The following is a 26761-nucleotide window of genomic DNA, read 5'->3' as shown; positions in this document are numbered from 1 at the left end:
TTTTAAATTTTTTTTCGGGGGGGGGGGGGGGGGGGGGGCTGGGGTACACTGCCTTACATAGACACAGAAGAGGGCTGTCACAGGCAGATGATGCACTTGTCAGATTTCTTAAGGAATACTTAAGTGTTTTTCACCCATTAAAACACACACACACACATACACACGTTTCTCTCTTTCCACTAAGCTGGCTGGTCTCAATGATATGACCTTGGTGCAGAAAAAAAGGAGAACCAGAATTGCAAATACAGATTTAATTGCATGCGCTGCACAAAAACGGTCTCTTTCTCCACAAACTGCTAACATACACACACCTGAAACAAAGCAGTGAAACAATTACTAGGAATTCTCAGACAGCCAATTAAACAATCAATCACAATATCTGGAAAAAGCCATTTCAAAAACACTCAATGCTGTACAACTTGATGCTGTGCTTCAATGTGTGGAGTAGCGGGATTGTGTTTGTCCCACTGGCTGACCTCTCTTTTGTTCTTACCCAGATCAGTAAATACTGCTTCTTAATTTGCTAGCGCACAGCACAATGAAAGCCCATTAACGCATGCAAATGTGCGGCCACTTCAGCAGCTTGCCACAGCCGGCCGGCGCTACTATGTTCATGATACTGTGGCATCTGCAGCGTAGCACACTGGGACGTGCCCGATGACACCGTGAACAAGCGCGCGGGGAGCACTGTGCCTCCGGTGAGTGCCAGGAAGGGAGTGTGCACTGTGTTCTGATAAGCAGTTTCACTAATTTGCCATTCAGGTCATTCGCATGTCTTAATTTGGGTGGAACAATGAGACCAATTGTCTCTTTTGTTTCATTCTAAGTGCTTCTCCGGACTCTGTTGTGCAGCCTTGCGTCACCCTGATGTCAAAAATAAAGATGCAGTTCTGTCTCATTTTCTAGCTTATCATGGCCATTTTGAGACTGGGTCATCAAAAATGATTCTTCCGCCTGACTGTCTATCTCCAGTGTGAATTGAAGCTTCTTCACTCTGTGGAGAAATTGGGTTTCTGTCAGGGGAGAGAGAAAGAGCTGACTAGCTCTAAAAGCTAGTGAGAAGATGAAAGAATCCTCTTATGTCAGTAAACTTGTTAAGAGGCTGTGCTGGGGACAGCGTTTTCCCAACACTTTTTTTTGGTTTAGCGTTATTTTATGTTTGTGGTAAATTTTATTTATTTATTTATTTATCTAGGAAAGTGGTAGAATTTTTTGCCTCTCCCTCTCCCCCTCTGTTAGCCCAGGCCTCGAGATAAGACTTGGCATGCTCAGCGCTAACCCTGTGACACAGACAGAAAGCAGAGAGGCTGCTCTTCCTTCAATATGACATTAGATTTAATTTTTTCTGCAACCTTTAGCCATCCAAACAGGTCACATGCATGGATAGACATCTGGACCAAGGATATTTGAAAGTTTTTCGATCTCAGTCAAACTCCATGTTTCTGCTGAAGCTTCGCCATAGCTATCAGTTCACATGCATTATGGTGTTCATACGGTTGTTGCACGTTTGTGTCCAGCCTGCGACATTGTCCAATCTCATTGTGATTCTCTATCACTTACTGCTGAAATTTTTTACTTTTTGATACATTAAGAAATTATTTAATTAATATTTGTGATATTTCGTATCTCATTTGTCATTTGTTTGTACTGTAGCTAAATTATTGCCTTTAATTCAATACTTACAGTTAACTTTTAGGATTTAAGCACTGCTGTGGAAGCCCCGTCCTCATATTTCTCAGCATTTTTCAACAACTAAAAATGTTCAATATTAGCCTAAAAGCTAATTTAGGTTACTTTTTTTATTTTATTCTATTTACTTTGGATAGAAATTGGAACCTATAAGCCATAATTATATTCATTTCACTGGTAAATGACCTATTTCTATACTGCTTGTCTAAATAAATTCAAAATGAAAATAATTGTATTAAATGTTAATTGAATTTACTGTAGGTGTTACGACGTTTATATTGTGCAGTGTGAAAAATTATTATGAGATTTTCTAAAGATTACATTTGAGTGTTATTAAATTATTAGTGTTTTTAGAGAGTAACTTTAGGTGAGTGTTAGATGATAGCAAAGGTAATATAAATGAATAGGAAATGAGCATGAACAATATTAAATAATCAATATCGACCAGTGCAATACAGTACATGAAAAAAATCTTAACATCAGCTGATAATGTGGTATTAATATATTGTGCGTCCTTAAATTAGCAAAATGCATAAATGTTACTCTAATTAAGTATTAAAAGTAAATTGTATGCGACGTAAGATGCAGCCACTACCTAATGAAGAGAAAAATAAGAATAAAAAAACCTGCATCTTGCTTTCCTGTGATGTCGATTTTTGTCTGTAGTTGACTGGATTCTAATATTTGTGTAAGAATGAATATACAGTTATTTCTGAATGCCATCTGTCTGAGAAAGAATAAGTGTGTTGTGGCTTACTAGTCCAGGGAGTTGTCAGTCTGTGTGTGTGTGTCGAGGAGACCGAGGTGTGTTCACCTTGTTGAGACGTGCAGAGGTGTTCCACACTGGGCTGACACCTGGCACAGAGCTCTGGCTCAAACCCAGAAACACAGCAGGAGCGAGTGTGTGTGTTTGAAGAAAACAGAGAGTGTGTGAGTGGTGTCATAGTCTGGTGTGTGTGCCAGCATGTTGTGTCAGTAAGCACCCTTGAGAAGCATATGTTTATCTGTGTAGAGGATTCATCCTTTTTCATTTCCTTTAAGTTGATGTGTTTTTTTGAATGTGTATGAACCACTCTTTTTTTGTTGTGTGTGGACCGAAAGTGCCAAAATCTAGTTATAGTCTGAAAACAGTCCTCCCTATCTCTGCAGCTCTTTGAGATCTCTGTGGTGATATGAAACACAGGGCTCTTGTTGCATATCTCTGCTATTGTTCTGACTGCCTTTCCTCTTTCTCACTGGCTCTCTCCCTGTTTGGACAGGCTCCTGTTTGAGTTCGATCAGATTTCATTCTGCCTGTTGGAGTTGTATTTGTGGTCCTTCAAGTACAGCCTGCAAGTCCCAGGTAATTACAACATACAGAACTTCTCTCTTTCACACATTTGGCTGCCTCTTATAGGTGTATTCCTGCTATATTCATTTTGTTTTTCTTCTCATTAAATGCACCCATATGCCTCTGACTTTGTCTTGTGTAATAACGAATATTAGTTCTTTCAGTGCCGGTTAAATTGCTGTGTGTCACATTTATGTTGGTCATTATACCACCAGCAGAAGCCAGAGACGTTCTGTTGCCTAATAATTAAGTTTATGGCACCCTTAATTATAGCTTTTAAGAGGCAGTTTGTGATAAATAATGATAAAATAATTTAATTAACTGTGATAAAGCGCACAACATTTGAATTTGTCGTCCCGTTCTTTCTGTTCTTTAATGGTGCTTTAATAGTTCAAATCCTCACATTGTAACCTTTTTTGCATGTTTGTTCTTTCTTCACTCTTTGATCTTTCTTCTTGGCTCTTCTGGTGTACTGTAAGTGTGTGAGAGAAGGAGGGAATGAAATTAATAAAAATGTAATAAAAAAAAAAAGATCCATCAACATGGATGGATGGGAGGATGAAAATAGTTTAGTGCATCTTTATTTGTTACATAATGTCAGAGGTACACAGTCCATGAAGAGTCCAACAGTAAATTTAATACAAAGTCAAACTTCCAGGTGCTCACAGCTCCCTTAGAAATCCAGTTTCCTTTGACATTGGTTAAAGAACATCAAATTGATTCTATCACAGCCAGTAATGCAATAACTCTCAGCTTAATTTTTATATTAGACAGTGCTTATTCTAGCTGATTTTTGCTAACAAACTCAGTGTTTCATATTGTATTTGGATGAAACTCAAACATCTTCCCTCTTTTATTTGCTAGATACAGATATTGGCACATACCAACTCTATGAAAAGGGAGAACCAGGTATGCATCTTCTTGTGTCTTTATTAAATATATAATTTTTCATTTACATTTATTTCTATAAAGTTTGAACATATCTTTTTTTAATGTGCCAGATATACATGTAGAGCTTAGTCAGGGTAGTGCCATATCTAATTTTTTTATTTTAATATATTTAATATTTTAAGGTTTGTCGCTAAAATAAGCTTAGCAAAGTTTACAGATCACGTGTGGACTGCCTCATCACTGTTACAGATGTTCTCTAAATGCTTCTGGGCAGATGAAGTGCCACCAGGTTTCTTGATGAAGTGTTTTAACACGTGGCAGATTAAACATTAAATAATCCAGACCCCACATTAGAGGACAGGCTCTGAAACATGAAAAGCTTATTAATTTAAACAATAACAAAATTATGTTATTCATTTTGAATACTTCAGACTTGAGACTTGAAAGGTTTTGTTTGTTCCATTGTTTTATTTATGATAAAGTCTTATCATCTGAGGAAACACAAAGACTTTGATGTTTTCAAGACTTTCAGATGTTTAGTCTAATTTGATTCAAAGAGCCAGGAATTGAGGGGGGAACGTAATGATGCAGTCTTAGTTTATTTCTCATACCTACCATTTATTAATAATAAAAATCAAAGTCTGAACTCATTTTTATATTGTGTTCATGAGTTATCATTTGACTTTAACCTGTAGTGCGTAATTTATACTATATAAAATGGATATATAAAATGACTTTAAAATGGATTATTTCTGGAAATCGAGTTTCTGTTTGAATGTGGTACCTGCTGTTTCTCATGGCCTCCAGCAGAGGGCGAAGGAGACCCATGCTCATGTGAGGAAGGGGGCTCTTTCCACCCCTCTATCCCATGGCAGATGTGTGTGTCTGGGGCAGGAAGGGGCAGAATGACCCTTATCTGATTAGCAGCAGTAATCCTGGAGTTGTCCAGCAGGTCCAGGCCTCCGGCAGAGAGAGGCAATGCTCCTGTAGAGCAAGGCAGGGAAGGGGGGAGTCTGGCTGGGCCACTGTGGGCTGGAGATCTGGGACTCTCAGTGAGGTGGGGCTTAAGGTATGGAACTATAGCACAGTGGAGAGAGAGCGTGCTGACAAAGCAGGAGTTTGGTCTTGTCCTCAGTCATTTCCGTCTGTCGGCATACCTGTCCCTCTCACTGTATGCGTCAGTGTTTTTCTTTTTCTGACAAACACACACCTTGTGGGGAGACGACAACTGAATGACAATATGCTGAGAAAGACAATTGAGGGTGTTGCTTAAACTATGGCAACTATTATATGCCATGGATTGAATTTATTACTAATTTTACAACTATCCTGCAATCATAATGTAATTTTCATCATAACCAACAGTTCTGCCACTAAAGTTTTATTTAAAATGAATGTAATTGGTTACTAAGTAGACAAAAGTTTCAGCTGAGAACAACCGAGAGCCATCAAGAAAAATGTAGTTTGTTAAATAATAGTATTTTAATTGTGTGTTGTTTCCAGTAAAGGTGTTATTTTTCAAATTATGCAAGAAACATTGAAAATGTTATTTAATTTATGTAATTTAGTATCTCACAGTGTTGGGAAGGTTACTTTGGAAATGTAATAGGTTACAGATTACAAGTTACCTTGTTTAAAATGTAATAGTAGTGTAACTTTTTTAATTACTTTAATAAAGTAATGTAACTAATTACTTTTGAGTACATTTTGATTACTTTTATAAATTTCTAATGAATATTAATTTGCAACTGTTAATCATCTTCAACCATTTTACACCATGCAGGTTTAACCTTACAGTAGAGCTCAATACTGTCAGACTTTCACCATCCTTCATCACTTAAATTAAGATGATCACATTTGAACACATCCACCACACAATCAGACTTTACTTAGAGATTGATCTGAAGTTCAATGCAGATTTAAAATCAAAAGAAATAGTTTATAGATACTGTTTTTGAAACCAAATCTTTGCATAACTACAAGCATTTAACTGCATCTAACAATGGTTTGGGGAAAAATAGTTAATAAAAAAATAAAAGCATATACATCAACTCAAATACGGTTATCTAATAAGCATGTGTCCTATTTTGTGTACTAAACTCCTGAAACATTGGTGTCTTTTTGAAACACTGCTGTCTCTTTGTATATGATATGATGATAGTTTCTCAAAATAAGTAAAAAATGCTCATGAAGTGACTGTTCTAGAGATTCATTTCCATGAGGGGCGGACTGGGAAAAAATAGGCTGGGAAATCTCCCACTCATACACCCACAACCCATTCTGTTACATGGACAACCCTATTATTATTTTTTTGGACCTGACATGAAAAAGATTTGAATCCTTAGGTTGGGGACTTTGCAACGTAAGTAAGAGTTCTCTCCTGAACTGCCCCTTCACTTCCATTATCCATCCATCTCTCTCATGACTTTAATACTGAAGATTTTTATTTGACTTTTACCATGTTTTGTAAGTGCAATTTTGTTTTTTTGGCAAATTAATTACCACTTGTATTTATTCTTCTCTGCTCCAGCTGTGCTCTTACACAGTTCACTCCGGTCTCTCTCTCTTTAGCATTGATTACTCGGAGTCTGATCCAAACCGTTCGGCGGAGGCGCGGAGAGCGCGCGAGCCCAACCATTGCCAGTCACGACTAACCGATCCATGATTTATTAGAGATTTAATTATCGAATGGCGGATTTGGAAATAATCGCTTTAGTATATTCGGCCTGCAATTATACAATAACAATATTAAAGTAGAAGGCCAAATCGTCTGCCAGGCCACCGGGAATAGTCCCGGTTCTCCCGATGTCCAGTCAGCGCCTGATTTCCACAGACACGCAGAATGTGCAGGATTCATATTCAGTCTTTTTGCGGCTTAATATTCACAGACATCAGTCCATATCGGGTTTTGATTCAAGTGTACTGACCTACTTTTGATTTATTCGTCCAAAATGTGGCATATTGCGTCATTATAGGCTGAATTCCATTTTTATGACTGGATTCTACGAATGTGTTTTCCGCGTCTCGGAGATTATGGGCCATATGTCTTAGTGCAATTTGGGAAAGAAATAAGCTGTATGTGGATGTGTGTAAATATTCAAATGTAATCCTCTTTGTAATCATTACAATTTTCATAAGTAACTGTAATTTAATTACTCATTTTTTCTTAGTAACTGTAACTGATTACTGTTACATTTATTTTGTAATTAAATTACGTAACGCCGTTACATGTAACTAGTTACTCCCCAACACTGGTATCTCATCTATAAAAAAAAGGATTAGCAGGACAAATAAGTCTGCATTTTATTACAAAAATATTTTAAAGTGTCATTTCCATCACATGATTTGAAATGGGGTGGACATATTACACTATGGGAAGTGAGTTCATGAGTTTCTGTTTTTCTGTGATTGTTGGATATTGTATGAATTGACAAATTAAACTGGTTAGCATGTGAAAAGTATGTTTGTGTTCTTCCCAGAGACAACATCTGCAGATGCACATTCATCTTTTGCATCCTTTCTAAAGATTGAAAAATCATAAAAAAAAATGTTTTTCTTTTCTCTTACGTCTTCTTCTTTGTGTAGCCTCTCCTACAGATCAGCATTACTACTATGAGAAACAGCAGTTTGCAGACAGTAAGTAATCCATCATCAAACAATTAACCTTTGTGTCAATGTTCATATTAGCTCATAATTTAAGAACATTGGTTTGCATGTTACTGAAGCAAAACTCATCTGGTTCCTAATTTAAATTGGGCTCCAGTTGCCTGGGAAATTAAGTGCCCCATTAGTAAAAATCTTGCAAATATTAAATATTATTTTTATATTATAATATTTTCTTGCAAATATTATAATATTATTTTTCTTTTTTCTTTAACACTCATGGGCCTGATGAAACCTTAATGAAGAAGAAATAAATGAAAGAACACTACATATAAGGCTGCAAGTAATAATGATGGACAATTTGATGGCAATTTAACAAGTTTTTTCGACAGGTAATGTGCATTTATAGTAATACTGCAGACTTCATTAAGATCGCAGACAGTCGTCTTTTACAAAAAGTGTTCTGTTGATACCATGGTACAGTGATGCTTTTAGATCTTAATATCATGGTACTGAATGTTAGCTACTGTATATCAACATACCATAGATCTCCAAAGTACTATGAAGAATCCAGTGATGTTACCATTGTACTATGTCCGAAAAAAAAAAAAAAATTATTTTAGTATTATTTTGGTATATTTTAGTATTATTTTGGTATATTGAAGGTTTTGACCAGACCATTTCCTTCAGCTTCACATTTAACCACTACAAAATAACAGCGTTTTTTCTTTGCTTTTCAGTTTTGTATTTGTTTTAAGACAAGTATAGCTTTATTCTGCCCCTTTTTAATTTACTGACTCTCTTATGTTGTTGTCAGACGTTCACTGCCAGTATGGCCAGTGTCTTCCCAATGCAATGACCAGTTACCCCCTACCCGCTCACCCTGCTGGTGGGGTAACTCCCGTTGCCCTCGAGAGAAACACAAACACCCTTATCAGAAGACACAGACCCGTCCCCCTCTCGCCCCCTCTCCTTAATTTGCATTCATTTATTTCTGCATCCTCTTACTCCTAAAAGGCAGGAGATGTTTCTTAATGGTGTAGAAATAATAATAAAAAAAACCTGATTGCGGAATCTTTAAGAAAATAAATAACAGGCCTCCTCCATTTCCTTGGGTCCCTGTCCCAGATGAATGTATTAATGCATAAATGCAAACGCATACTCACAGATTGAACTCAGCCGAGAATTCTATTAACGTTTCTTTCTCTTTTTTTTCCCCCTTCGCTGGTTTGCTCCAGAGGGAAACAGGGACGGAGATCTAAGCGGAAATTTGGGAGGCTTTGTGAGCGGAACGAGGCATTTTGGAGTGGCGTATTTAATGTGTTTAATATGTTATGGTAACTTTGAGTTCTTCCCTCGGGTGACTGTGCTAACTCATGGAGCGCTGATTGAATGAGGCCTTACACTGAATTTAGTCTCTGTTGCGCTATTAGTTAATATTTTGCTTTTAAATCCCTTCTGTCTGCAACATGGAAAAAAAATCAAGAAAGTAAATATTTTAGCTAATGAAAATAGAGAAATGTTTTAAACATTAAAAGAAAGAGGAAGTTTATTATCTTTGCTTTGCCTTAAAATGTACATTTTCGAGTTGTATTTGGAAGAAATACAGAGTTAGTTTAACAAAAAAAAAGATTTTTAGTTACCAAATAGTTTTTTTTTTATTTACTTTTTAAAACTCGCTTTAAATTAACTTATTTAATAAAATATTTATAAATGTATATAAATATATACGAAATGTTAAAATAAATATAAATGTTTACAATGCTAATAAACTTTGAATTCATCTTAAAATATAAAAAGCCACCATAAACTTGTATTATAAAATAAATATAATAATTTATACATGGTAAAGTGAAGATAAACCTTAAAAGACATTTAAAAATTATTAGTTAGGACTGTGCTTCGACTTGAAGCCAAATGGGATGAGACTTTCTTAATTTTTTTAAACAATCAATTATTTTCCTATTCATTCCAGTTTATATGTGTCCCATGTGTTAGTACCCAAATCACCATCAGGATTGAAATGAGTGGATTTAATTCTTGAGCTGTCAGCTCAGATTCATTTGTAGGGTGATCTCAGGTGGAGCTGTATTTCAGGGTCAATTCTCTTCACCCTTAAAACCCACAAACACAAAAACACATTCTTTTGGCTGTCTTTTATTGCTTCTTTCTGACCTCAGATGACGTTGCGTTTCATTCCGATGTCCTCTCCCTCTCTTTCTGTCACTCAGGTCGAGGTTACCCTTGGTTCCTTAGTAACCCTCATCCGGAGAAGCTGCGTGATGCCCTAAAGGAACTAGAGGTATTTGTTTACATTTCCTTCCATCTGATTAACAAATAGGAGCATTCTCTCTCTCTCTCTTCATAAGGAAAGAGAAAATCCCCCCGACCTCTCTCGCTCGTGCTCTCTCAGCACCTGTGTGGGTGCCTCTCTGTCATCGTGGGGGATATTTGAGGGGGATGATTGGGACTGTGAGCTGGCTCTCCCTCTCTGCCTCTGGCTCTCTCACACAAACCTAGCTTTGTTCAGTCCAACTCGGGCTCATTTTTGCTGCCTCTCAATATCTGAAACTGGAAACATCCTTCTAAACCTGACCCTGAAAACTCTCAGACGGCATCTACTCATTCCTACTACACATTCTCTGTCTCTCTTTCTCTCAGGAGCTGCTGCAGTCATGCCCGGTCATGAGTGTCAGATGGAGAAGCAAACAGTGCTGTCAGGTACCTTACCCAGCATGCACCAGTACCCAGCAGGCATCAGGCCTTCTTGGCCTGAGTTGGCTCATGTAGCAGAGGTCAGACAATAAGTATATGTAGACTGTTTGTGTCTGATACTCTTAGGGAATTTATCTCTGGGATCAAAAAGGATTCCCCTTCCCAAGCACATCACTGTAGCCCAACGGTGTTCCTCTCAGTGTGGATGAATTCTTCAGCCAAATGCGCACACATTTTCAGCACATATAGTGCTTGATTTCAGATGTTTTAAAAGGACAGGGAGACCAAACTAAAAATGTTTTGGTGGTCAGAGATGGTTTTTCCTGCACAGTAGTCTGATTGGACAATGTGACCTTTATCACCTTTTGACATTGTACAGAGATGACATTCTCCCTTATTTCAGTCAAAATGTTGTCAGACAGCTATTTTTAAAGGGATATTTCACTAAAAAATTAAATTGTGCCATCATTTACTTTCATGTCATTCCAAACCTATTTAACTTTATTCCTTTTGTAGAACACAAAGGAAGATATTTTGCTATTTTTGTCCAATTTATGGAAAGTTAATGAGACCAATAACAAGCTCTAAAAATGAAGACATTACGGTGACTTAATAGCGTGTTTCTATTATTAATCATGGTTTAAAATTGTAATCATATATATATTTTAAAATTGATGTGGAAAAATTATTTTGTAATTGTAAAATATTTGTCATTTCAGATATTTATTTCTGGAGATAAAATGAGTAATTTAAACTTCTACATTAAATTAAACTTCTAATGCAGAACTAATGTCAAACCTTATTGGCTCCTCATTGATCTAGTTTTTGGGTGCATGCGTTGATAAGTGTTTTGATCTGGAGCTTGAAAGGTTTTACTTTGATAATATTGACCAAAAGATGAAACTTCCTTTAAAATATCTTTCATGTTCTTTTCATTTTTTGCAGAATATGATGCAATACTTATTTGAACGGTTTCTTTGAATGCAATTTCCTGGTACTCTTGTTTTAGAGTCGTAATTTTTGAAACATTATGACTCTTTGAATGTTCGTTACTGTGTGTGTAGCTGCTCTTGATGTCAGGTGTGTTGGTGACCCTTATTCTGGGCGGAGCTCAGGCTGAACGGGTGGCCACTGACAGAACACTGGTGGGGCGACTACCTGCTGACACCATTAGCGATGGTGAGTAAATGCACACTTCCACACTATCCTCACTCTATCTTTTCTTTTCTGTCTCTCCTCTTCTTGTCTCTCCCCCCTCTCCTTGCAGTTTTGCTCACTGCTCATTTTCCCATCATGGGCCTGGGCAGCATGCACACCTACAGGTCATGAACGCCAGTCCATTCTGTTTCTCCCTCCTCCATTACTCCCAATAGAAGTTCGAAAGGCACAGACAAATGCACACACACAAACGCACGTCAAGGTTCCTCCTGAATCTCGGGGGAATCTGGCATGGCTTCTTGCCTTTTTTCTAGTTTGTGAAACTGGACACTATCCCAAATCTGCTAATTATTTTCTCATATCATGTATTGTTTAGAGCTTATATGGCTAATGCTCTCTGTGCCAGGTCTCTAGATACCTGACAAACCTCTCTCGCTCTCTTTTTCTCTCTCACTCTGCCAGCCCACCCGTTCCCTTTTCCTAGTAGCCCCCCATGGAGTGCCATTCAGGCCTCCAGAGCCCCTAATTACCAAAGTAATTATGTGTGTGTGTGAGAGAGAGAGTGTAAGGGTGGGGGTGCCAGGAGGGCTTCTACATCTGTCCCTTATTCAGCTAGTTTCACACACGCAGGACCTGTTCTGGCCTTGATGAAGTTACTTTGTGAGTGCTGTAGTACAAAGAGAGAAATCGAAAACTTTGATTGGCCTATGATTGTGATGGACACACATTTCTGACCCACAAATGATCTGTACTGTATCTATAGCTGTTTAATTAGTACAAGTTAAGATGTTTTAAGATGTATATGGACAGCCAGACAATGATAAGAGAGGTGTTGGGGAATATTTGTTTGGTAAAAAAAAACATTTTGGGATTAAGTCCATTAGAGACCCTAAACATAATGATCTATAATTTAAGAACCAAAATATCCGCCATCATTGAATATTCTATTATTTTTTTCTAGAAATTAATATCACTGCTTGTGTTATAGGCAACGCTGTAAACATGTTTTAAAGGAATGGAGCATTAACTAACTAAGCAGATTTATTCTGGTTTAACCCACTGCTCACATGTTCCAAAACCTGTTTACTAGCCCCTGGACACAAATTTTGAATATTTTTGGAAGGATTATCATTGAATCTTCCCCTTATTTGGCCATGATTACTGAACACTAATACATCAGTATGTTTTCTGGAATGTTTGTAATCTTTTAAAAGCCTTCTGAATATTCCATGTTTTTTTTTTTATGTTTTTGTTTTCCCAAAGGAAAAATGTCATGTACATCATCAGTTTTAATTTGGTAGAGTGTATCGTTTACACTTAGCTTTTCCAGATCACTTTTGAGCCTCTTAAAATGGCAACAAACAATAAACTTTGATTTAGGCAAAAATTATTCTTTCAATTTTAAAATACATTTAAAAATGCACAGTAGATCAGCATTTTAAGTTTGACTTTTTTCAAAATCTTATGCAAATGTGCATGTTTTCTTTGTTATTGTAGACTTGCTGAAGTAAAACTTAAAAATTATGGTAAAATTACTGCATTTAACACGCTTTTCCTTTTAAACGAGCTCCCTTTTATGCTTGAATGTGAGATGATTCATAATTACTGCAGAAGAACTGATATTCCGTCTCTAATTGCTGTTGAGGTTGGAAATTCCAGCCCTGAAAATCATCCTCAACGAAACCTGCTTCTCTGAATGGCTTGTGTTAATTTTTCTGCCATTTAATTGGTTTCATAAACAGATTAATTTTTTAGGAAGGGAAGGTTAATTGCTAATCACAGTGTGGAGAGCTTGTCAACAGTTTCACTGCAAATGTCTGTTTAACATGAAAGCTGCATTCCCTACAGGTTTTACACAGTCTCTCTTTCTCTTCTGTGACTCCTTATTAGTCTCTTAAACTCCTGCCCTGACTCAAACACTAATGGAAATTATTTGTTTTGTGTATTTCTGTGTGGGTCCTCACAAGGATAGAAAATCCTGAAATCACAGCATTACTTGAACTATCCAACAGTTGATTTAGTAGGTAGGTAACCATGAAGGTTAGATAAAAGAGCTTTGGACAATAAATATGTCATTAGGTATGTGTAAAAACAGTACAAGTCAAAGGAAAGTACCCACCATGAAATACAAACATGTTTTGAGGGATGTTACTTTGACTTTTGCTACAAATTTGTTCCAGTAAATTGTGGGGGACATTTGGGGACATAATTGTTTGAAAGAATAATGCATAAATTGAACAAAAAGCTTATCTACCCAGGGTAAGTTAGCATTTGAGTCAAGCTGTAGTCTCACAAGGTCATACGAGTTTTGGCCTTTAACCTTTAACCTGTGGTTTTCAGCGGTGATCGGCGATCGCTTCCTGCTATTCACACTGATGGAGAGGAGTCAGTTGTGTCAGGTTTACCTGAACAGGAAGAACCAAAGCTCACCTGAGCTAGTACGACACATGGAGAAACTCACAGCTGCGGAGATTAAGGTAATGCACACACACACACACACACACACACACACACACACACACACACACACACACATGCCCATACCTTTTACACACACATCTATTGAACACTTGCCCAAAGATATACATGCGCAAGCTCTTCAATGCACACGCATTAGCACATTTTAGGAGGAAAGGCAGCACAGCCTCTACTGCTTTCAATTAAAAAGCTTTAATGAGGCTGGTCTGGCTCTTTCCACAGGGCTTTTAGCTCTAATAATTACCTGGCTTTACTTGCTTTCTTTTACCACTTGGGACAGGTGTCCTAAAAATTCAGCTTTGCATCACAGAAATAAATTATAATTTAAAGTATAATAAATTTAAAAACAATTATTTTAAATTGTAATAATATATCACAATATGACATTTTCTTTCTGTATTTTTGATCAAATAAATGCAGGCTTGATGAGCAGAAGAAACTTCTTTCAAAAACAATAAAAATAGTAATGTTTCCAAACTTTTGGTCTGTACTGTATATACACATTTCATTTTGACATTACATTGCTCTGTATATATTATATTTTATATTATATTATGTTATTTTATATTGTATTATATTTAAAAATTTTAATGATAATGTTATATATTATTTTTTAAAAATAAATTAATGCTTTTATTCAGCAAGGATGCATTAAATCAACATTGTTACAAGACATTGCTACAATGTTAAACTTTGTTTATCAAAGAATTCTAAAATGCATAACAGTTTTAACATAAAATTAAATGTTTCTTGAGCACCAAATCAGCAGATCTGAATGATTTCTTGAAAATTTAGCTAAATTTTCAATAAAATATTTTAAAATAGAAAACCGTTATTTTAATCTGTAGTAATATATCTCTGTGTTACTGTTTTTATTTTATTTTTAACTTTTAGAAGGTAGAGTATACTGTACATTTAATTAGTTCTTGGATTTCCTGGCAATCATACCCATGACCTTGGCATTGCTAGCACCATGCTCTACTGTTTGAGATTGAGGAACAGAAGATGTACTATCTATATTGTAAGATGTGACCATTATTACTGCTCTGTAAAATTGGTCCCAGCTATGCAGTTTGTCGCTAGCAGAGCAGTGGTGTAGGGGTTTTAGGGTGAGGTTAAGTCCATCTCCTTCTCTTCAGAGGAAACGAAGGTGATCACTCCATTCTCTATTCTTCATCCCATTCATTCTCTGGCTTTCCAAATCAACTTCCAAAACATTCATAACGGAATTTAAGAGGAAAGAAAATCTTTATTCGTTTTCTTTTTGAAAGCATTAACCTCGTTTTAATGGGCCGGAGACCACGTGTGCGGAGATCACAATTTGGATGGGTCTGATTATGGACTAAACACAATACATAAATACATCAGGCTCTTAACACCCTCCGCACCCGGACATTATCGCATTACTGGAGCGCTTTGTTGCGATGGCAGCCTGAGTATGAAAGCAATCTCTCCTGCGGTGTGACTGGCTCCAGCAGCATGGCTATGATAAGGGGGACCATAGACCCCCCCCCACCCTCGCCCAAACCCTGCCCTCCCTCCCGACACCACCCCAGCCCACCACACCCCCCCCCCCCCATCCCAGCCGGGCCGGCCCCATCCACTGACTGCTCCACTGGACTAAGCTTTGAGCCTAATCCTCCAGAAAGAGGGGCTGATTATTGCTGACCAGCAAGCACAGGCGAGATGGGGAATCAAGTTTTGGGGGAGGGCAGAAAGAGAGAGAGAGAGATTAATTTTCTCACAGTCTGTACTGGTTTACTTTGTTTCTTGTTTATTTATTAATCTTATAGAAATCATTTTCATGCTTGATTATACTTAACATACATGATTAGTCTGTACAGGTGCAGTCTGTGAAGGTCAATGTTAAATGATGAACAGTTTTTGTTGTCATGGACAGACTGTGGTACATTTCTATTCCTCCCTATTGTGCACAGATAGAGTTGTTGACATAAAGAGAGACTTCGTGTTTGCTTTCTCGATAAGGCCTTTCAGAATGAAGTATATGGAAATGACTGCTATTATGTTGCATGAATAGGCAGTGGCTCTATAAGAGCCATCGTATTTTCATGCCATTTATTCATACTATGGGCTGCATTAAGGGTCTGGAAAAAAAAATCTGCTTTAAAACCTCAGCTGGAACTGCTGGAATTGCACATGATGAGTCTCTGCAGATATGAGATAGAGTTTAATGCGGAGGTATGAGACAGTGGTATGGTGTAAGAGAAAATGCCGCTCCTTACTGAACTATTATTGCAGTCCCATAAAGAGATAGTGGATTTAACGCCCCTTTAAAGGAACTAGTTTTGAATACCTCAACTATTATGTCTGTGTTTAGGCTAGACAGTCCTGAGTGATTAAAGATGTTTGTACATCAGCCAAACGGCAGGTGTGTCTCAATCAGGTGTGGCTCATTTTAATGAAATTTGGTAGTCAGACATAGTCGGCAGCAAAACACTGGCCTGCGCTTTATTAGAAACCTGTATTTTTGGGTGGTTTTGGGAATTATCTGTGCTGCAAATTGCTGATGTATCTTAGATTCTGAGGTATTGATTGAGCAATTATAGAGCAATTACATTTTTATTTTTATTCAATAGTATTTTCCTGCTGATTCAAATTCTGGTTCAGTCCTGCCACACTGGAAGCACCTCACCTCACCAAGTGCAGAACAAATGTGGCTGTTTCAAATGAATTTAATAAAAACCCAACAAAAAATAACAATGCCCTGTTACCCAGAGTCATTCAGGGCACATTAATAAAGCAGCATGCAAGAGTTGGGGTCATGCTTTATAGATGTTTTGTGGTCTGATTCCTTTACGGTTGCTGTTCTTCCACAGGTTTTATTGGTGGATTTACCTGGTGGAGGATGTTGCGTGGAGCGCCGCCTGGGGCTGAACCGGACGCAGGATGTGGTCATGTGCTGGTGGCCCCTCTGTAACGAGTAGGTTAGGCCTTGGTCACCCGTCCCTAGTGCAGTGGACAGGGCCAATCTGGTGCTGCTCGCCTGCTCAGATAAACCAGGGCTTACGGTAAGCAGACACTGACATTCCATCAGGGTTGGTCTTTCATCTCTGTCCGAAATAATATTTTTTGGGTGATGAAATTGAATGAGGTGAGAGCAGGATTCTGGACAAATGTGAAGGTCAGATAAGAACCAGGGTGTGACCTCCTAAATAATATAAATACTGCTGCTTATGGTTTTCATCATTTGTCATGCTTTACCAATCACCATTGTGTTTCTCAGTGAGCTGCTGTAACTTGCAGACTGTCCACTTGAACTTTTTCCTTAAGTGAACAGCCAGCCATTGACCTTTCAGCCCCCTTCCTGTGTAGCTGACACTCTTTCATTGTAGTATGTGTTCTGCTCTGACAGTTATGCAGAGGTGCAAAAAAACAATAAAAAAAACAAAGTTTTCTTGAGTTTAGCTATTTTTGCATATAGAATAGAACTGCATTTTTTTTTCTATGGTATCACTCATTTTATACGTCACACTTTATACTCTAGCAGTAGCAGATGTAGTATCAAGCATACTGTATATGTGATCCTGGAACACAAAACCAGTCTGTAAGTTTTAAAAGTTTAAAAAGTGTAAATTTTTCAAAATTGAAATTTATACATCTAAGCTTTTCAGTGATTTATGATTTATTAGGATTGGAGAATATTTGGCCCAGATACAACTGTTTGAAAACCTGGAATCTGAGGGTGCAAAAAAATCCAAATACTGAGAAAATCGCCTTTGAATTTGCCCAAATGAATTCTTAGCAATGCATATTTCTAATCAAAAATTAAGTTTTGATATATTTACGGTAGGCAATTTACAAAATAACTTCATGGAGCATGATCTGTACTTAAGATCCTAATGATTTTTGGCATAAAAGAAAAATCGATAATTTTGACCCATACAATGATTTTTTTGGCTATTGCTAAAAATATAGCCCAGCGACTTAAGACTGGTTTTGTGGTTCAGGATCACATATATTCACATATACATATATATTTAATTATTATTAATATTATTTTGTTTGTTTACTCAGTAATCAATTTTCATTATTTTTAACTAGTATTCAATTGGTTGTGTGATCTGAACATCGCGGCCCCATGCAGTGAAACAAAATAAAACATGTACTGTACAGTACAGTAAAAGTACAGTAAAAAAATTTTGACTACTGATATGACTGATCTTTGGGAGCAACAGTGCTAGTGTGACGATTTTTATTTACTTATAGTGAAATGCTTTATTTGTTCGAGCACCTGCCTAAAGTTTCTGGATGTATCCATATTATATATTTTTTTCAAGCTCTCAGGAACTGCTAATAACCCTGTCTGTCCATTTCTCCATCTCTACTGTACATTCCAATGCCTCTCAGCCAGTGTTGGGGGTAATGCATTACAAGTAACGCGAGTTACGTAATTAGATTACTTTTTTCAAGTAACTAGTAAAGTAACGCATTACTTTTTAATTTACAAGAAAATATCTGAGTTACTTTTTCAAAAAAGTAACGCCAGTTACTTTGTATTCACATTTTTTGACTGACAAGCCTCCTGTTCCCATATTGGGAGAAATCGGAAGTATGGAGGCGTTGTGTGCGCTGTGTGAACATGTTACTGTAGTTCTAGACTAAATGTGAATGTGCATTAATTCATCCCACTCACAAAAAAACAAAACAGATTTAGTATTCATCAAAATTAATCAAAACAGTGAAATGCAAACTCAGAATATGACGCAAACCTGCAATAACTAAATATATTAAATAACACAAATGTATCTATTCCCATTTTATTAACAGTGTCTTTGCTACTGACCTTTAATGATCCAGTTCAACCATACTAATAATTAAAAAATGACTTTAGATAAACTAAAAATTGTGCTTCATTGTTTTGTTTTGTTTTTATTGCTGAAGAGTGTTGAACCTTCTTCTCCTGTGTTCTACTGTACAGACGTGAATTTACTTTTCCTTCAGCCTGAGGTTTATTCATTACACTTTTTGGTGTGAAAGGGCTTTTACATTTGCTATAAATAGAACTTCTTATATTAAAAACAATCAAGCCCTGCTCATATTTAAAAAGTAACGTGAAAGTAACGCAAAAGTAATGTAACACATTACTTTCCATAAAAAGTAACTAAGTAACGTATTTAGTTACTTTTTTAGGGAGTAACGCAATATTGTAAGGCATTACTTTTAAAAGTAACTTTCCCCAACACTGCTCTCAGCACTGTTTAATGTTGGATGGCTGCGATTCAAAAATCATCAAGCAATGCTTAAGCTCCCAACGTTACACTTTGGTTTTAAGCATATGCAAAATCTTCACTCACAGAGCAGTGGATGAGAGAGACGGGTAAACAGAGCTGCCTTTCCAATCATAAATGCACCAAATGAAAACAAACAAGGGGAAGAAAATTGCTAAGTAAAAAAATTAAAGGGGGCAGCATGGAACAACACTGGATTGCTCTGGTTAGAAATTAACCCTGGATTTATCCTGGGCCTTCACCTATTTATTCTCTCTCTCTTTCTCTCTCTCTCATTTCTACGGTTAAAAAAACAAAGTGTCTCTTGCCTTCATCGTTTCTAATTAAAGTGTTTGTTGTCATTTTCAGATCCATAGTGTGAAATCAAGCTAGCAGTTTATGTAAGACCCGAGCGGTGAATCAAACGGTTCGCTCGGCGCACAGACACACACTTCAATCAATTCTGCCTCATATATATGTTCCCTTTGTTAAGTTTGCTATCTGCATGCTAAACCCATTTTCTGCTCAGTCTTCAGCATTTAAAAAGTACGCTTTCTTTCCCTATGTGGTCTTAATTCTTACCCCTCGCAGATAAGCACTGCCAAGAGACACACGGGGAAAAACACTCGTACACACTCTTATTTATGCAAACGTTTTACATTTTTAATCAATTCCCCTGTTCCTGGAATTTAATGATTTTTAATGAAAATAATTTTTATGTATACACTTATTTTACATGTTGAGGTGTTATGTTTTCAGCAAGATATTTTGATATCTCTTTTTTTTTTCTTTCCTTTTTTTTGATAGTTGTTTTGCATATTGGGGTGGTTATGTTTTTTGTACTCATTAGATTTTGTTGAATATCCTGTTATCTCTCTCAAAACACTTCTCTTTTCATTCGTTTGATCTGCATATTTACCAGGCATCTGTACTTTATACACCAATTTTCTCACATTTCTTGTGTCTTGAACCTAACACATATTGTCCTTTTCACACAATGTGGAGCGAGAGCAGAAATAGTTTCAGAGTTTTAAGGCCTGTGTGAAAAGTACTCCAGACATCACACACTGACCGTGGAGTGAGTGACTTTCAGGGACGTCCACTTTTTTTTTTAAAGAATTCCTTGAGTAAATGTTATAGCCACAAATGGTCTTGGACAAACTAAATGTTGTGCTGCTTAATTTTTGAGGAAACGGTGATACATTTTTGTCAGGATTCTTTGATGAATAGAAAGTAAAAAAGATAAATCTTTTGTTACGTTATATGTGTCTTCACTTATGATCCAAGCTGATGAAAAATCAAAAAAAAAAAAAAAAATTGACACAGCCACCTTTTTTGACTGCATTATTTATGCTTCTACTGTATTTATTCTCCTCTTTTTTTTTCCCCAATGTATTCCATATTCAGTGTCTCTGTCAGTGTTGATTCGATTTTAGAAGGCTCATGTGGAATGGTTTCAATCTCTGTCATTTTTCTGCGCACGGCTGCTGTTATGATTCCTGACCATGTTATATTTGAAGAGAAAAGGTCCGAGTGGAATGTGATTTCTCTGGTTTAATTCTTGGGCATGTGCAGTAGAGCGAATGCTTCTGTGTTGATTTCATGCCACAGAGGCCTGACACTGACAAGCATCTGAGTAGTGCAGACACACACACATTTACACACACCAGAAGAGCGGAGACTCAGCAGCAAGAACTTTCATAGATTGCCTTCATCATCATCTCCCTCTCTCACTGTCCCCCTCTCTCCCTCTCTCTTACTCTCTCTCACTGTTTGCTCTCTGAGCTGGAAAATTGGCTCAAAGAGCTCTACTGCTGTGAACAAGGCCTGCTGCTCAGCTGGACCTCTTTGGGTTTATCTTTCAAGCTGCAAAAGAAAGTCCGGAGAAGAGAAGAAAAGAAAAGAATAGTTTTGACCAGTGACTGAAACCAATAACTAACAGAGACTCACTTACCACTGTTCTCTCTCTCTCTCTCTCTCTCTCTCTCTAGCTCTCCCTTACCCCCCCCCCCCCAACAAAAAACCTCCCTAACTTACCGAGATGCAGTTTGTCTTTGTGAAATTGAATCTGTCATTGTTTCAGTGGCAGCTGTGGGATTTGCGACGTTTGTGTGCGCGTGTGTGTGATTGTTAATCTTAGGAAGGATCACTTTGTGAAGATGTTAAAATCTTTGTGGCGGGTGGGAGAAAGACCCTCAAAATGTCCCCCAGTGCTGAGGTCAACAAACTGCCATAAACCGGCTCTCCTTTATTTCTTCACCTTTTTGTTTTTGTTTAGTGTTACCGTGGCAAAGAGCTTAGCGCTTCCTCTCTATGGCTATCCGTTACTACTAAAACAAATAAAGAAGTGAAAGGATTGTGGAATTTCTCTGTAGTTCCTGATCGCACTTCTGATCCGTGATTTTACACGCACAACAAAGCACAATGTTATTCAAGACATTTAAATGTGTGTATTATTAGCCAGAATAGTGTCTGTAGCACTACCTAGCATGGAATTAGCAAAGCATTAGCCTTGTGAGGTCACAAATTTTGTCCTGAGCTACAAGCTGACCAACTTAAAATGGCCTGAAATGGTGTTCAACCTTGCTAGTTTTTTACTAGCTTAGTGCTAGCGGGGTCAACATTATTGTAGTATTAGCCAAAGCAGTTGGGGCGTTGGTCTTTTGCTAGCGTGGTCAGTGGGGTGTTGGTTCTGAGCCTGGGCCCAGCTGTGGACAGGCCAAGAATGGGGGCCTCTGTGGCTGGGGCAGGTGTGTCTCAGCGGGTCCTGGCTCTGTGGAGATCTGGCACTGTTCCGGATCTCCCCTCTGTGCTGTCAGCAACTTCTCTCCCGCCCTCTCACTAAACCCCTCTCACCCCCTGGGGTGCAGCGGGAGTCGGCCCAGGGGGGATTACAGCTAAAAAAAAAAAAGACAAAAAAAAAACCTCATCCCTGCTTTCACAGAAACCATCAGCAACCCGCTTAACTCAGTCTCCTACGCTGGCGCACACGCCACGGTTCTGTGCCAGCCCATCGCTCTCAGTCTCTCTCTCACCGCACCATCTGCACCAGAAACACACATACTACAGGTAAACCCAAACTTCCTGCGTGCTGCCATCTGATAGGACACTTCTTAAGCGGTTTGTGTGCACATTTTGAGGTTAAATCTCCAAACAAATTTGATCAACATGTGTGTTGAGCCTGTTATTTCTACTGTCTCAGGAATGCCAGAGCCTATGCTGAATATTTACTTGTGCAAAATGTTTGAAACTTTTGGTTTACCTGTGGTTCTTCAAGATCGCCTGTGTCTTTCTCTGGTTCTGTTTTACCTCGCAGTGGGTTATTATCTCTAATATATATTTTGTATACTTGTATATATAATTTGAGAATTTAATTTAGCTACACATTTTTCTAAGAGTTGTGGCATAGCAGAGCGCATGCTTTAATGCATTGAGCTGTGGTGGACAAAGTTTTTTTTTGATTGATTATAAATAATAATCTTTATAATGTTTTTCAATAATAGTTTAAAAATGTCAGTGCACATGCTTCAACACACAACGTTTATATTAAAATAAATATTTTACGGTTTCAGGAACAAGTATATTAACTAAAATTTTAACTGAAGCAAGTATATGAACTAAACAAAACATATGAACATTTTGTTTACGAGGGAAAACCTATGTGAACCCTTCGTTTCAGCTGAAATAACTTTCACCAAATAGTTCCTGTAATTGTGAATTGGGCATGCACAACCAATTTAGGATTAGATTGAACTGGTAGATGCAAGGGTTCACATACTTTTTCTGAAAAAAATAAAATAATAAAATAAATACAATTTTGCTTCCCTGTTTCTCTCTGTGTAGGTTTTGAGCTCTATCCGAACTGACGGGAACCCTATAGACTGCAGATTCAGTCTGACCCAACCCTACCATGTCCTGACCCTGGAACTGGACCAAGAGGCCAAATACTCCACATCTGAGCTGTGCAAGGAGGCAAAGATGCCTGAAATCCAAAACTGTGTGTATGAATGTGCTCAGCTCTCTCATCACATAAAAACCTCTGAGGGGCTAGAGGAGATCCAGTGGGCCTACTGTCCAATATCCCATGGAAATGAGGGTCTGGAGGCAAATGACGTACTGCTGCTTTGGTTTCATGGAGGGCCGCTTGCGGCACTGAGGCTAAGACTAGGTCAGTGGAACTTTTGTGTAATCTACTTGACTGAAATCAGAGCAGAGCATTTGAAGTATAGAGCTAAAGTTTCTTGATTGTATTTATGATTGTATTTATGATTGTATTTATATAGCCTGGGGACATAAAACACAAATGCAAAACTCTCTTGCACAGAGAATTTACACACATACATACATCGTTCAAACGTTTGGGGCCAGTTTTTTTTTAAAGACTTTTGTTTATATTGCAAGGATGCAGTAAATAGAACAAAGAAATATATGTTTCCACATTTTTCTATTTCAAATAAATAACATTCTTTTGAACTTTCTATCTATCAAAGAATCCTGAAGAAAATGATTCCACAAAAATATTTAGCAGCACAAATATTTTCAACTGGTAATAATTAGAAATGTTTCTTGAGCACTAAATCAGCATATTAGAATGATTTCTGAAGGATCATGTGACCCTAAAGTAATGGATACTAAAAGTTTTACTTTGCCATCACAGGAATAAATTACATTTTAAAACATTAAAAAAATGGTTTTTTAAGTTGAAATAGTATTTCACAATATCATTTTTTCTGATTAGATTTTTGATCAAATAAATGCAAACTTGAACATAAGAGAGACTTCTTTCAAAAACATTAAAAATTCTAACCAACCCCAAACTTTTGAATCGTAATGTATATGAAATAAATATTTGATTTAAATGTTATTAAATAATATTTGTGTCTATTTATAATCTGAATTTGTTCTAAATCAAAAACCGATTACTTCACAGACATAAGATAACATATTACACAGGTCTGATATTGGATATGTACTGTAGTTTATTTGCTACTAAGAAAATACATTAATTTTCTTAAGAACTTTTTTTTATAAAAAGTCATAGCCATGGTGTAGTGGTCTGTGCACGTTCTTTAACACATTGAGCTGTGGTGCTCAGATTAGTGACATGTTTGAATCTGGCCAATGACCTGATTCCCCTCTACTTTCCAGTTGCAAGGAAACTAAGTGCCCAGAAAAAAAAAAATTCACATTATGATGTGAATGTCGATTCGAGATTTAATAAGATTTAATGTCAGAATCGTTGCACACTTTTGGAAATCTATTGATTAGTCTTTCCAAAAACAATCATTGTAGCAACCCACTAACCTGTAAAGGACACGCATGCATAAGACCAGCCAATCAGATTAGAGCTTGTTTAACTGCAAGAGTGCGTGGTGTTATATACATTGTGCTTCTACAGTTCTACAATATATATAACACAGACATTTGAGGGTATGGCAGAGGCAGTGGCCAAGTTTTCTGAGGTCATTCAATACCCACCCTTGGGCTGCCACCTCCAGGTGCATTCTGGGATGCATTTCTCCGATAAATCATTTACAGTGGCTTACAGTCCCTCAGGTCACCAGATAAAGTTTGCCAATCAAAACCTGCCCATGCCTAGAGTTCAATTTTGACTTTGGAAGTGAATGTGACTCCCAGCGAAGTTTTAAATGGAGAGTGTCTGCAAGAGAAAGAGTTTTCTATGAGAGAGAGAGAGGTAGAATGCGAGGGAGGGAGAGAGAGAGCGACAGCAGTTCCCTCTGCTCTGATCGTGTGCCAAGGTTTTGATGAAGAAAGCAAACGCACATCCTTTCCGACTGATAATTCAGAGCAGCTATTGAGCAGCGCATGTTTGCCCGTTTGCCTATTTATTTGTTTGTGAACGTGTTCGTTGGGCTTGTCTTGCTCACGCGCCCATATTTATTGACTTATATCTCTAGAACTGATACATGATGAAGTGAGTGAATCGGACACGCAGAGGATGAAAGAGTTGGCAGACCTCCAGTCTTTCCAAGGAAGCAGCTCTTTCTTTTTCTTTCGCTTACCCTCCCTTCTTTTTTTCCTCTCCTCCCTGAGTTATCTCATCTGGGCACGCGCTCGGCACAGGAGAGCTGCTGTACGGAGTGGATACGGGGTACAGCTGGCCGGCACACTCTGAGAAAGTAAAAAATAAAAGAGAGTGAGGGGGAAACAAGATTAATTTAAAGGAGAGGAAATTGCACAGCATTGCAGTTTGGAGCCCTTTGGTTGCATCACACCGTTTGCTTTGGCTGTGCCGAATTATGCCTATATAATATTTCAAATAAATAAATTAGTTGGGTCTTTTTATACCACTTACCACAATTAAGAACAAGAAAGACAACTTAAATTAGAGTCAAAAAGTGTTTTATCACAACCTCAACACTACACCTAACTGGACAAAATAGTTACATTTTAAAAAGTTAATTTTTTTTACAAAATGGTCACAATTCATTTTTGTATTTTATTTTATATTTTAAGTAACAGTGAAATTTTGTAATCCAATTCAATTTTATTCTCCAGTTATTTTTTACACCATTGGTGTCAAAATTATTTTTCTTTTATTTTTATCACAATCAACAATTCATATATATTATGACTTTTTATAAATTAAGGTCACCTAACTGTTCTTTAAAGCTTTTTTAGTGGACCAAACAGTTAAATGTATGAATTTTTGGCGTTGCTTATTTATTTGTTTATTTAAAAAATGGTAACAATTCAATTTTGTATGTATTTATTAAAAAAAAAATTGTGTAAAAAAAAAAACTGACTACAAAAAACTGTTAACCTGCAACTTCTCATCCTCATTGTCATGTGTTTAGTTTTTTAACAGGTCCAGGGAGAAAATGAAACCGTTTCTTTTCAGTTTGGTGTATATGTGTGCCATAAACAACATCATTGTTTTATTGCATCTCTCTGCAGTGCTGCAGCTCTTCTGTGTCTGTGCTGATGTCTGTCATTTCTCTCTACACTGTTATTTGTCACATTAGTTGCTTTTCAGGGGTTTGTGGAAGGCGGCCTGCTCATTTCCCACATGCAGTTTTAATTGGACCCTACCTAACCTCCTTTCCAAATTCACTTACAAAAAAAATGGTGGCTGTCATTTCATTTGCCGCAAAATGGTGCCTCCTTCTGCTCCCAACATCCGCAGGAGCTGATTTCTGTCCAAGAGGGGATTTCAAATTAGTTTAGCAACAAAAAGAGATAACAAACATAGATCATTTGCTTTATTTTGCTGTGTTATATGCATGTTCCTTCATGTGTAAGACATCAGGAATCATGAATATAGAGGCTCCCGAGGGCTTGTTTTATTGATAGGCAACATATTTCTCTGTTTGTGTAATGTTTATCAATAACATTATGGTGCGTGTGGTTTTTGTGGCTGTGCTAATGATCTCCTGTTGAGAAGTGAGCATAGCTGCATTTGAGTGTGCCGTTCAGAAGCAGATCCAGTATTGCTGGATTAAGCTCTGTTACATTATTAAAGGCGCCTTTACGGGTGTCAACCGCCTCAGGTGATTACTGCTCATTGTGATCACAGACGCTAACGTTCACAGGAAGTTAGCAAGAGAACAGACAGATAAGAGTTAGAAATAGAATGCAGTGGATACAGAAGAATGAGTGTGTTTGTGAAATGCAAAAGGACGTTTTATGGGTTAAATATATTAAATGC

The 26761-nt window shown here is 37.4% G+C and overlaps 1 pseudogene; it reads left to right on the top strand.

Annotated features, from left to right (window-relative positions):
- The first annotated feature begins 2653 nt into the window (after positions 1-2653).
- LOC132111870 (WD repeat-containing and planar cell polarity effector protein fritz homolog) overlaps positions 2654-26761 on the top strand; it is a 36341-nt pseudogene continuing 12233 nt past the window's right edge.

Source organism: Carassius carassius, chromosome 31 (assembly GCF_963082965.1).
Source record: "Carassius carassius chromosome 31, fCarCar2.1, whole genome shotgun sequence".
NCBI lineage: Eukaryota > Metazoa > Chordata > Actinopteri > Cypriniformes > Cyprinidae > Carassius > Carassius carassius.
The sequence above is the reverse complement of the archived record's forward strand: the minus strand, read 5'-3'. Positions and strand labels throughout refer to the sequence as shown.